The following is a 13,406-nucleotide window of genomic DNA, read 5'->3' on the forward strand; positions in this document are numbered from 1 at the left end:
AAGATGGCTTAACAGAAACAGCTGCAGTAACACCCCCCACCCCCATAACCAGGCCCTTATTTCCTTTGCACATTGACCCTGGGCTTAGTCACATGACTTGCTTTGTCCAATGTGACACTAGCAAATGTGAACCAAGCAGAGACTTGGAAAGTGCTTGGCTGACAGCCTGCCAGCCCCCAAGCATGTGAGCGAGACCATCCTTAATCAACAGCCATCAGCCAACGCCCAGTTGACCCAGATCCATGAGAAAGCCAAGTAAAAACGAGCTGCTGGGGCAGTCTGCACCAAGAAGTCTGACCAAATAAAATGGCTCTATTTTTAATCCACTAGGTTTGAGGACGGTTTGTTGTACAGTAAAAGCTAACTTGATATCATTAATAAAGTTAACACAAATAACATTGTAGAAATTTTGAAGAATTAAAAAAAAAGTAGACCAACATACGAAGATATTAGTCAAAAACTTTTTGATTAATTCATTTTACTGTAGCTATCTAAACACTCTCTATAATTAGAATCACACTGCAAATTCAACCTTAGAGGGTACTGATGTTAGCATTTACCATGTCATTTTATATTCCATAATCTACCACGGTTTATTTAACCATGATTTTATCACTGGACTTTAAGGTGGCTTCAAAATTTTCATTATAAATACTGCTGCAAAAAAATTTACATATATAAATTATATATATAGATTTCCCCAGAAAGAAACATACTACAACAAAAGGTGAGGAGCTTCTAATTTTTTTTGTAATTTATTTATTTTTGACAGAGAGGGCACAAGTAGAGGAGGGGCAGAGAGAGAGGGAGCCACAGAATCAGAAGCAGGCTCCAGGCTCTGAGCTATCAGCACACAGCCTGATATGGGGCTTGAACCCACAAACCAGGAGATCATAACCTGAGTTGAAGTAGGATGCTTAACTGACTGAGACACCCAGGCACCCCATGGTGGTGAGCTGCTATAGTGCCTGATAAGTACAGTTAAAATACAGTCTGGGATGACCACACTAATTTACCACCAAACAGCAATGTACGAAAATGTTCATTTCACCAAACACCCACCATCACTTTGTATTACTATATTTTAAAGTCTCTGTTAACTGACATACTTAAAAATGGCAATATGACTTAACTTGCATTTGATTGCTAGTAAGGGTGACTAGTTTTTCATATGGCTGGCCACCCATCGTCTCCTGTGAAACATGTGTTCTTATTAATTTTTCCTATTGAGATATGAAAAGTACGTGCCATTTATCTCCAACGCCTTTAACTAGAGTTAAGATAAGTTGATGAGGTCAGGGCAGAGATTTTTAACCACAGGTGCAATGGTGCTCTGTATAGAAGTTGTTTGTGTGTGACCTGTCATGTACTTCTGTGCCCAGGGCCGCACATACGCCATCGTGGGGGGCTTAGTTAGCTTGTGCTCTGTATCCGGCCTTGGAATCAGAACTGGCCCTTCTGTTCCTGATGCCAAGAGGGATTAACTTGCTTCACCTCCTTGAGGCAGACCAGATCTATCTGGAATAGGTCAGGGAGGACAGAGAAACATGCAGATGCCCAGGCTCCTGAGATTGTGAGATACGATAAAAGAAACAGAGAAAAACCAGCTCACTCAGGACTCCACTCAGGCAAACCTCGTGACTAACCGGAGATCACACACGGGTGGTGCACGTACTGCCCTGGCGGGAAGAGACAGCTGGACGCCCCACCAGAGGGGAGGACGCTCTGCCCGGGACCCTCAATTGCAACTCCCAATAAGCCTGCTCACCGAGGACCATCTGTAGTCAGAAGGTTGGATGCTGGGAGTATCTGATTTGATGTATTAACCCTTCTTTGCTCTTTTCTATACTCTCTCCCTCTGTATGCTTACTTTAATTAATTCCACACATTCCCTTTCCCTTATACTAAAGTTTTCCTCTACAAAACATAAAGTGTGGCTATCTTGAATTACTATTACTCGGAACAAATGGTCAGGTATATACATTTTTTTTCCTAGGATGAATCCACTGCCTTCATCAGCTTCCTTAAGTAGTGCATGGATCTCATAAACTCTGAGAACCAACTGGCCTAAATGGTAAAGAAGAGACAGCATTAACAGGTTTCACCATTGGGATGCTCTAAGTTGTCCAACCAGTCACAGAATCTGTAACTGAATGAAAGGCAGGAGTTCTGCTAGTGATGGAGGAAGATATATGAGGAGACAGGAATGATGGCAAAACCATAGATTAAATGTGTATTTAAGTCCAGAAATTTAATACATGTCACGATTTCCTTTTTTTTTTTTTTTTAAAGGCCAGCTGTATGCTCATCTCTACCTGCTATGGGCTGTCTCATTATTGAAGTCCTAATCACCAACGTGATATTTGGAAGTGAGGCCTTTGGCAAGTGATTAGGTCTTATGGGTAGATAGATCCCTCATGTTGGAATTAGTGCCCTTATAAGAAGAGACACAAGAGAATCTCTCTGTCCGCCATGTGAAGACATGACAAGGAGTCTTTTTGCAAACCAGGAAGAGGGCCCTCACTGGAAACCAAATCGGCCAGCACGTTGATCTTGGACTTCCCAGCCTCCAGAACTGTGAGTTTAAGCCTCTCCATCTGTGACATCGTTGCTCTAGGGCCCAAGCTCAAGTCTTTGTAGACCACCTGAAGCCATGACGGTCTTTGCCTGGGCGCAATCCTATCGCAGTTATAGCGGGTATCCCAGTTTATCAGTCCCTTAACTGTTCTTCAGGTTTCATTAGACTATGGGCTCCGTTAAGAGAGAAGTCTGTGTCTTTCACAAGGCCTGGGAAGATATTAGAGAATACACACTTGATAAACATTTAACTGATTCCTAGCCGCTGCCACGGAACATACATACTGGATGAAAGCAGACAGTCTGACAGACACAGATTCTCCCCGTGGCACTCTGTCAAGTCAGCTCCTCTAGCTTCAGCTTCCTCATCTGTGAATGGGCAAAACAGTAACCCCCACCTCGCGGGAATGCCTTATTTAGGCATAACTATCTGATTTAGAAGAGGTAAATGCTCATAAATCGTAGCTATTAGTATCATCACTATTAGCAGCACACTTTCAAGGTCACACATTTATAAAAACTGCTCAATTTAAGAGAGCAAAATGGCAACTCACGAAAAATCTTACCAACACAGAAAACTCCTTGTTGTTCAAAGTGGTGTCAGCTACAGTCCGTGCGTCGAGGTCATGATCTGACATAGCTAAATCTGCTAGTATAGAGTAAGAGAAAGTTGTGATAAACTGAGGTTCAAAACATTAGGAAGGATTCAAACACAGACCAGGAAGAGTTTTGTTAAAGAAGTAGGTGAACAGCTAAAGTAGCATAAAAATTAAAGAAAAAAGTATACCGAGTGAGGAAAAGTTCTGGAGTATCAATTAAAAGCATGCAAGAAAAGACCAGTCTTGATCTTTTGATCTTCTGGTCACTGTCCTAGGAACACAGTAAGCTGAGAAATCTTCTCCACACTGTTATAAAGTTGGGCAACTCACTTTTCTGCATTCTATTTCAGCAAATTATAGCTAGTGAAGTCTTTCAGATAGCAATTGCTTTTACTTCGGTCAACCGAAATGACCAAACAATGAACCTTTAACACCAACCATTGATCTTGTTAATTGCATCTGCCACTATATTTGTTTCTTTTGTTTCCAGTCAGTCCTCTTTCCAACACTATTCCAACTGTTAAATGGTCAGAACACACAAAGTGACAGATTTACTGCTCCACTGGCAATTTATATAACTGACTGCAACGTTGGTGTTGTAGTGAATCATGATTTATTTGTCTCACATTGCAGCACATAACCTTTTTAAATGCAAGGGGAAAAAGGCAACACCTCCTTAAAGTTTATATATTACCATCTACCACTATAACCTATGAACTAGATTTGAAAGAGAACGGGCCAAATAAGTGATGGATTTCTTTTCTCTTTCTGTAGCTATCACTTTATGCACAAACCATTCATGTATCTTGGGCTCAATATTCTTTATTTGCATGTGACTCACAGGAAGACCTGAGATATACATAAATGATGCCCATCCCAGGTAGCTAATTTAACCTAGAATTAAAGGGTTCAAACAAGGAATACTTGGGATGAGAATTCTAGATTTAAAAGTCCATGCATGGATTGGGGGCATCTTAAAATTCCCCAAGTTATACCTAAAATTTCCTATATTAAAATGCACATTTTGGGGAGAGTAGCTCTATAGTTTTCACTGGTTTCTCAAAGGGGTGATTCTTGAAAAGATTAAAAAGGATGGCTTAAGGGAGCTAGACCTATTGTTGCAAAATAAAAGGGATCAAAGGCATAAAGAAGCTTGTGAACAATGAAATATCCAAAGACATCAAGTTTTACACCAAGGTTATAACTAAAGAAATGAGAGAAATGATTGGTGCTATGGACTGAATTGTTTCTTCCCCCCTAAAATTCATGAAGTCCTAACTCCTAGTCCTTCAGGATGAGAGTATATTCGAAGATAGGGTCTTTACAGATGTGATCTGCTTAAAATGAGATTAGGATGGGCCCTAATCCAATATGGCTATTGCCCTTACGGGAAGAGGAAATCTGAACACGCAGAGTTATATGTGTATGCACAGAGGAAGAACCATGAGGACACAGAGAGAAGGTGGCCATTTACAAGCCAAGGAGAGAGATCTGGAACAAATCCTTTCCGTACAGCCCTTAGAAGGAACCAATTCTCCTGATACCGTGATGTGGAACCTCCAGACTCCACAGCTGTGAGAAAATAAATCTCTCTTGTTGAAGCTAACCACTCTGTGGTACATTTTATGGCAGCTTTCACAAATTAAATATTTGGTCTTATCTACAACAGTGAATTAAGAGATAATTCAAAGAGCAGTTAAGACCAGGGCACCAGGCTGGCTCAAATGGTAGAGAAAGTGACTCTTGATCTTAGGGTCATTAAGTCTGAGCCCCAGGTTGGGCATAGAGTTTACTTAATAAAGAGTAAAAAATTAAAAAAAAAAAAGCAGTTAAGACCAAGAGATTATTTGGGGATTAAAAACATAGTAATACCAAGAGTGAAAGTGTAAATAGTCTTGAGATATTTAAGTAATATGGAAGTTGACAACCATAATACTTCCACTCCTGCTATAGTACCCAGCCAGTGAGTGCAAGGTTGAGCAGATAAACAGTAAAGAACACTGTAAACAGGCAAGAAAGAGGCAGAAAGATATTTACATTTCAACTGCTCACCCTGAAAGTTATCGAAAATTCATACAGACTTCTGCTTCCAGCCATGGTAACGTGACTAGAAAAAATGTATAGTGTTAATTGCTTCTAGATCCTGGACAAGCAGCAGCACCAAACTCATCTTCTCTGAGAGAAAAGAAACAAGTGTGCGGAACCCCACGATCACCCTAATTTTCCCCTGGAAGCATCTCCAGATAGTCATGGAGGAAGTGGGAGATCAAGCAACATGGTGGCGCTGTTGAGCTAAAAGGAGAGAGATCAGAGTTTGAGGCTGTGGAGGGAGGAATAATGAGCCGGGGCAGGGTAGTAGAAACAAAGTAGCTATAAAGAAAAACAGCTCCAGAAAACTGCAGAGGGGATCTTCGAGTCTTTGGCTGAAGAGTAACTACCATGTCCAGGGCAAGGCTCCTCAAGGCTAAGAAAGAAAGATAAAACAAAATAACAAGGGAAAAACTACAGAGGAGACAAAGCCAAATCATCACTGGCATTAGCAGAGGGCTAGGAAACATTCATTTCCACATCAGCCAGAGTGGAGATACCTCACTGAACACCCTGATCATTCGACAGAGATTCCAGAAGCCTTAGGAAAGGACTCATCTAGCCCACAAGTAAAGGTGAGTCTGGACCAACTCCAAGCACGATTAAAGGCAGGCCTTAAAAAAAAAATCAAGCTGGTCACAAAGAAATTGCTTCCTTAAATGAAACTCAGCAGCCCACAAAAGGAGACAATAATATCTCTACATCAAAAACATACTATTCATATCTACAATGACACCATAATAAAATACTAAACACGCAAAGAAACAGAAAAAGGTGATGTATAAACAAGAGAAAAATCAGTCAACAGAAACAGAATCAGAAATTACATCAGTAGACCAAAAAAAAAAAAAATTAAAACATATTTAAAATGTGTCCAAAAATTTAAAGGACAATGTGAACATAATAAGGAAATAAAGAGGAACTATTCATAGAGAAGGGCAATTATAAGAAGAACTATATGGATATAACTGAACTCAACGATATAAGATGTGAAATGAATATTTCATGGGACACATGCTTGTCAGGAGATTAGACACTGCAGAAAGATCTGTTAACTTGAAAACACAGCAGAAGAAACCACCAAAACTGAACCGCAAAGAGGGGCACACGGGTTGAAAAAAACAAAATAGAGGAAAAAGTTCTGGGCAGCTGACTTGTGGAAAACATCAAGTGATCTAACCTAAGTGTAATCTGACTTCCAGAAAAGGAGGAAGAAATAGGAGGTAACTAGCTAAATAGGTAATAAGTAGGTAAATACATAAATATAGAAATAATGACTAAAGTTTATCTAATTTGGTGAACATTACAAACCATATATCAAAGAAGTTCTACACAACCCTTGAGAAGAAGTGAAAGGGCGGGCCTATGCCGGCCGGCTCCATCTTGTTCTGTGTCCTTCACCTAGACCACGCCTCCTCCCTTTGAGTGACCTCCCGCTCACCCATTCAAGCTTCCTGATCAAAACACGCCCCTTCCCCAGCCAATCGGCTGCCCCTAGACCCCTATAAAACCTTTGTGCTTTTGAAACTCTCTCTCTCTCCCTGGTATCTCACCGCTGCGTCGGTGCAGGTAGGGGACTGAGCTCGAGCTAGCTCGAATAAAGGCTCTTTTGCTTTTGCATCGGACTCGGCTCCCTGGTGGTCTTTGGGGATCACGAATTCTGGGCACAACAGAAGAAACAATGGAAACCGCAGGAAGGCACATAATTAAACTGCTAAAAATCAATGATGAAGAAAAAGTTTTAAAGGCAAAGAAAAATAAGACACAGTACATATTACGGACAACAATGGTAAAAATGACACCAAAACAATGCAAATTAGAAGACAACGGAACACTACCTTTAGAGAGTTGGAAGGAAAAAATAAAACTGTCAACCTAAAATTCTCTATCTAGAAAAAAATTCTTCAACATGAAGGCAAAATAAAGGCAATTCAGATGAAGAAAAGCTGAGAGAATTTGTGGCCAAAACAATACAACAAGAAATATAAAAGGAAATTCTTCAGGATGAAAGAAAGTAAGTTACACTCATATCTCTATCAAGGGCTAAAAAGCACTGGAAATGGTAAGTGTGCCTTGAAATACTAAAGATTTTTTTCTCTCTTGTTAACTTTTTAAAAAGATAGCTGACTTAAAAGAAATTATAGCACTGTTACTTGAGGTTTTAACAAATCAACTAATTTGACCTGATATTTATATAACACTATAGGATACTTAACCTTTTAATGTGCATATGGAAAATTCATCAACACAGACAATATACTGGGCCATAAACCAAGGCTATGAACTTTTAAAAGAGAATCATACAGATTATGATTTGTGACCATAATTAAGGTTTAAATCAATAACAAAATGACTACAAAATCTTTGAAAACAAATCATCTCTAAATAACCCACATGCCAAGGAAGAAATTACAAGGGAACTGGAAAATGTTTTTATTTATTTTTTATATAGAGAGAGATAGAGACATGTAAGCAGGGGAGAGGGGCAAAAGGAGAGAGAGAGAGAGAGAGAGGGATGGAGGGAATCTTAAGCAGGCTCCACACTCAGTGCGGAGCCTGACATGAGGCTCGATCCCATGACCCTGGCATCGTTATCTGAGCTGAAAACAAGAGTCAGACACTCAACTGACTGAGCCACCCAAGTGCTCCGAAAATATTTTTAAATGAAATGATGGTTAAAACACAAAATGTGTGGGATGCAGTTCAAACAATGATTAGAGAGAAATACATTTCTTTATTTCTAGAAACGCTTATAGTAGAAAAAGAGTAAGACTGAAAATCAATGATCTAAGCTTTCCCTAAAGAAATTAGAAAAATCAGAGCTAATTGTTCTCAAAGTGAACAGAAGATAAGGAAATCAATGAAATACAAAACAAAGAATTAAGAAATTCGATTAAACACCAGTTTTTTTAAAAAAGAAATAAAATTGATAAAGCCTAGCCAGACCAATCAAAAGCAAAGAGGAAAAAACCTAAATTACTAGTACCATAAATAAAAATGGGGATATCATTATAGATACTACAGACCAACTTAGAAGAAACAAAAATTACCAATGCTAAAAGAAATAGAGAAAACTGAGGAGGCTTATATCTATGAAAATACTGAATTCATAATTCAGAACTTTTCTGCAAAGAAAATTCAAGACCTTCACTAATGAATTCTGTCAAACATTTAAAAATATCAATTTTACCAACTTTATGAGACCAGGATATCCCTGATACTGTACAAAGATACTGTTAAAAAAAAAAACAAAAGTACAGACCAATATCCCTCATGAACTGAATGAAGTGGAAAATCTTTCGAGAAAGTATTAGCAAATCAAATCTAGAAATACCTAAAAGTACAAAAAACAAAAACCACATTATCATCTCAATAGATGCAGGAAATGCACTTAACAAAATCTTAATACCTTTTCGTGATAAAAATCATCCTACAAAGAACAGAGGGCACTTTCTACATCTGAGAAAGGTCATCTACAAAGAACTCACAGGAAATGTACTCAGTGGAAAAAGACCAGCAGGTTTCTGTCTAAGATCAGGAATAAGATAAAAATGTCTGCTCTTGTTACTTATAGTCAACACTGTTCTAGAGGTTGTGGCCCAAGTAGTCAGGCAAGAAAACGAAATAAAAGGCATCTAGAAGAGAAGGGAGGAAGTGTAACTATCTCTAATTGCAGATGACATGACCTTGGACACAGAAAATTCTAAGGAATCCACTAAAAACTAATTAAAACAAACAAGTTCAGCAACATTACAGGACACAAGATCAGTATGAAGATCAACTATATTTTTCTATACCAGCAATGAATAAACCGAAAATAAATTAAGAAAAGAATTTTATTTACAATAGCATCAAATAGAATAAAATGTTGAGAAATACATTTAACAAAGGAAGTGTAAACCATATACTCTGAAATTGACAAACTATTGTTGAAGGAAATTTAAAAAGATCTAAAGAAAAGATATGTTATGTTCATGGATCTCAAATTTAATATAAGACAGCAATACTCTCCAAAATAATCTACAGATTTATCGTAATCCCTATCAGAACACCAGTTGGCTTCTTTGCAGAAATTGATAAGCTGATTGATTCTAAATTTATTTGGAATGTCAAAGGACTCAAAATAGTCAAAATAATGTTGTAAACGAGTAACAAAGTTGGAACTAACAAGTCCCAATTTCAGAACTTACTAAAAAGCAACAGTATTAACAACAGTGTAGAACTTATATAGGATACAACTATATACATCAATAAATAAACATGAGTCCAGAAATGAAATCACATACCTATGGTCAAATAAGTGTTAACAAGGATGTCAAGACTCAATGAGCAAAATAGTCTTTTCAACAAATGGTGCTGTAACAACTGGATAGCCACATGCAAAACAATGAAACTGGACCTTTATCACACCACATACAAAAATTAACTCAAGATGGATCAAAATTCTAAATGTAACTGACAAATAAAAATAAAAATCCTGGGGGAGGGGGGGAATTGTGGAATGATAGCTATAGGGTATTGAGTTTCTTTTTAAGCTAATAAAAATGTTCTAAAACTGTGGTGATGGTAGTACAACTCTGAGCATACTAAAAATGCTGAACTGTATACTCCAAATGTGTGAATTATATGGTATGTAAATTTTATCTCGAGAAAGCTTCCACCCAAAAAAAAAAAAAAAAAAAGGATAAAAGAGTAATACCAAGTGGGATTTAGCATAAAAATACAAGACTGATTTAACATTGAACAATCAATGTCACTTGCCACAATGACAAATGAAGCAGACATATTAGTTATGCACTACTAAAGAACAGAGTACTGCAAAACTTGGAATTTAATACAATTAACATTTATTATCTTAACATTTTCCCAGGGTACGAATCTGAGAGTGACTTATCTAAGCAGTTCTGGATCAGAGACTCTCAGGAAACAGTCAAGTTGCCAGTCTGGGGCTTGTCTAGCTTGACTGGGGCTGGATGATCCACTTCCAAGTTCAGTTAGTAAGGTTGTTCACAATAGAACAACTGGCTTTCCCTAAGATTAAGGGATTCAAAAGAGAGTGAGAGAGACAAAGGACAAGACATCATACCCGAGATGGAAGCTGCAGTGTCTTTTATAATTTAATCTCACAAGTGACATGCTATTATTTCTGCTGTATTATATTGGTCACAGAAACCCATAGGAGCAGACCATACAAGGGTATTAATACCAGGACACAGGGATCATTAGAAGCCACCCTGGAGGATGGCTACCAGAGGAGAAAAATCATATGATTGCCTCAATAGAGGGGGAAAGAAAAAAAAAAAAAAAAAGCTTTTGGCAATATTTAATACCTATTCATAAAAACTTGAAAGAAGCCAGAAATAAAAGGAAACTTTCTCAACCTGATAAAAAAGTGTTTTTCTAAAGACATATAACTAGTATCCATTTAACAATGAACAATAATACTCTCCCTCTAAGATCAAGATAAAGCAAGGATATTCCTTGTCACGGCTTCTATTCCACACTGTAGTGAAGGGCTTGGCTGGTGTAATAAGACAAGAAAAACAATAAAGAATAGTAACCAGAAAAAAAGAAATACAATGGTCTTTTTTGGGAGACAAGACTTCCATGTACATAGAAAATCTTAGGAGATATGCTGTGCTACGCCCTGCCAACAACAACAATGAAAAAGCCAAACAAATAAATAAACAAAAACCCTATGAAAACTAGACTCATAAGAAAATTAAGAAAAATCACAGGAACCAAGGTGAATTTACAAGAAGTTGTTGTATTTTTAAGTACTAGCAATAATTAAAAATGAAATTTAAAAAGTTCCACTCACAATAGCATCAAAAACCGAAAATACTTAAGGATAAATTTAACAAGATATATGCAAGTAAAAACTGTAACATTGCCAAGAGAAATTTTAAAAACCTAAACAAATGGAGAAAGAGATCATGTTCACAGATTGGAAGGCTCTATATTGTTAAGATGCAAATTCTCTCCAAAATGATCTGTCAGTTCAGTCAAATTCCAATCAAAATCCCAGCAGGCTGACTCTGAAATCTATATGCATGTACAAAGGACACAGACTAGCCGAAACAATTTTGAAAAATAATTTACACTACATGATTTTAAGACTTCTTATGAAGCTATAGTCATCAAGACAACATGGCAGTGCTATAAACGCAGAACAAGGAAACATAATATACAATCCAGAAATATATCCACATTTATATAGTAAATTGGCTTCTAAGACCAAAGCAATTCTTTAGAAAGAAGAAACTCTTCTCTACTAATGGTGCCATAGCAATTACTTATACGGGAAAAAATATACATCCCACACATTAAGTTTAATTCGAGCGGATCGGAAGAAAAAAAAAAAAACAGAACGCCATAATAAAAAAATAACAGGAAGGGGCTGGTGAGATAGTGAACGGTCAGGAGAGGGATCACGGAGGAGAAACCACATGTGAGTTGACACCTGAAGGTACCACCTATGCAACTATTCAGGAGAGGAAAATTCCAAGCAGAGTGCAAAGACCGTGAAGGACCACGAAGCAGACACGGAGGGTAGCCCATGAGCAAGGGAGGGGCCAGAGCAGCATAAAAAACAGGGATAATCTTGGGCCTCAAGACTCAACAGGGTACCTTCAAGAATTCGAAATCACAGAAGTGGTCAAAAAAGCACCTGGAGAGCTGTGTGAAGAAGGGATCGGATGGAGCGAGGTAGGAAGCAGGGAAACCAGTCAGGAGGAGGCTCTTGTGGCAACCCCAGCGACAGAAGGCAGTGGCACACTCTTGTCTTCAAGGATGGATGTTCCAGTCTAACACCAGAGCTCGCATTCCAGCAGATTTGGGTATTTATTGTCATTTCTGCTGGTCATTTTCAACCGTTTGTTGTTTCCTTCAAAGGTTCCCTTTATGAGGGAAGGGATCATGTCTATTTCACTTACTGCTCTGCGTCAAACCCAAAAGGTCAGAGGAATACACCGTGTGAGGAGCTGCAGGTCAGGATGTGACATGGTAACATAGACAGGGGCTGTCCAAGGAGAAGAGCCATTCTGCTTACAACAGCAAATATGAAAGGTAACAGAGTACTGAGGTCTATTAAAATCACTACATGAACGTTGACAATGAACATGAGCATGTAGGTTTTGGGTCTGTCACTAAATTTCTGGTGTGGCCAGCATAAAGGTCATCATCCTCCACTTCACCCCATCCCAGCCGTGACCCCCAAAAGACACTCACACAATACCATTCAGGACTAAGTTAGTATAAAATTGCTTTAAAAGAAAATACAGGAATAATGTAATATACAGGAGATGCTTTGAGGGAGATGCTACATAAATGTAAGATATTATATACGTATTCAGGTGATAGGAACTGTATTTACAGATATGCCACTGGAATAAAAAAAATTAAATCTAGAATCTCAGTACTGCCAATATTTCTCCCAGGGCAAGAATACATTTAGTGTCCTATTAAATCAAAGAATGGTCCACTGCAAAGAGTCGCATGCCTTTCCAGCTGGTGTTAACACAGAATGATGCACATGTTCAATCACAGTGAACCTGACATTGGGCTTCCTGAAATTTATAATACGGAATGGAAACGTTTTATGTGTTGCAACTTCCCACCCCCTTTAAGGCAGTAACTCACCAGGCAGAAATATAATTCACTTAGCATTTTTAAAACCCACACTTAGAGCATTTTCTGGGGTTAAAAATTCACTGAAATAGAATATCTAAAATGGAACTTGTTAAAAAATATCATGTAGGAGACGGACAGGAATCATTTTTGATTATCAAGTAAGACCATGGGAATCAAAGAATAGGAAATATTTCCTATGAAGTATGTCAAAAGAATATTAACATCGAAATAAAATGTAAGAGGATGTAATATAATTCAAACCAAAAGTCAAAGTTTGGTGAAGATTCTCTATGCCTCACACTTTATTTTTCAAAGAATAAAATTAAGGCCTATGTTTGGAATCACTATTATCTGCCATCTAAGGATAAATGATGTTCTTCTAATTGGTTCAATACTGATACATGTACAGATATACTATTTAGAGGAATACTTTCGTTTTTGAGGGGGAGGGTTCTTTTAGCTCCTTAAAAAAAGTTTTTTCTGAGTATAGTTGGCACACATTTCATCAAG

General features: G+C 38.0%; 1 protein-coding gene across 5 annotated transcripts in view; it reads right to left on the minus strand.

Annotated features, from left to right (window-relative positions):
- The window catches only part of RSU1 (Ras suppressor protein 1), a 202,719-nt gene that overhangs the window by 113,769 nt on the left and 75,544 nt on the right, over nucleotides 1-13,406 (minus strand). The window lies entirely within an intron of this gene.

This window comes from Lynx rufus, unplaced genomic scaffold, assembly GCF_022079265.1.
Source record: "Lynx rufus isolate CCGP_SWC_20201006 ecotype Redwood Valley unplaced genomic scaffold, mLynRuf1.p SCAF_7, whole genome shotgun sequence".
NCBI lineage: Eukaryota > Metazoa > Chordata > Mammalia > Carnivora > Felidae > Lynx > Lynx rufus.